Genomic DNA, 836 nt, shown 5'->3' with positions numbered 1-836 from the left:
GAATGCATTAATGTCAAACCGCGTACAATCACGCCCTTTTACGTTGTTATCGCGAACCCCGAGAAAACTCAGGGGTACATTCCATCATTAAAATCCAGGGACGGCATATACCTAGGTAATGCCGTAGTTTCTAATAACAAAGGCAAAGCATATATTCCAATTGTCAATACAACTTCTCAGGAAATTAACTCTGAAGTGCCCTATGTCAAATTGATCGACTTTGAAACTTTGGATACACTCGAGACCCCTGACCGAGGCCAGGAAAATCTCAGTGTTAGTACCGCTTCCCGAGGGCTTGCCGGTACTCACGGTCCGTCTGATTCCCCTTCAGTCCTTGAGACAATTTCCCCTCACACGGAATCCACTGTCACGTCCTACTAAGGAACGTGGAGACGTGTTTGCTCACGTGGGAACCACGTCTTGTGGGATCAGTGGGAGTCAATGAGCTTGGCTCTAGTCTACGTCCCGATAAGGATTCCCTCGATTGGCACGCTCGGGAGGAGGAGGAACCCGGCTCCTCTGGAGCGTTACTTTGCCCCTTCTTTGTCCACTATCGGGTACAGGATCTGACTCCTTTTATTCATATACGCGGTGTACCGCGGATCGCCTGGCAGGCGAGGAATGGTGCACGGGTACACCGTTGGCCCGAGGTCCAGGAGGGCCGGCCGGGTCCACTTGGCCAGCCGATATCGGGTCGGACACGCCTGGTCGCTGATGATGCGAGGCTTCGTTGGTCCCTTCGACCGGGGAATGGAAAGCGTCTCCGACGGGCCGGCGGGTCCTTGGCGGCTCGCAGCAACCACTACGGGTAAGCCACCTGGTTTTCTGGTGATCAG

This window comes from Odontomachus brunneus, unplaced genomic scaffold (assembly GCF_010583005.1).
Source record: "Odontomachus brunneus isolate Ranch 3 - 2012 unplaced genomic scaffold, Obru_v1 Obru_scaffold_292, whole genome shotgun sequence".
Lineage (NCBI taxonomy): Eukaryota > Metazoa > Arthropoda > Insecta > Hymenoptera > Formicidae > Odontomachus > Odontomachus brunneus.
This window is presented reverse-complemented; position numbering follows the sequence as displayed.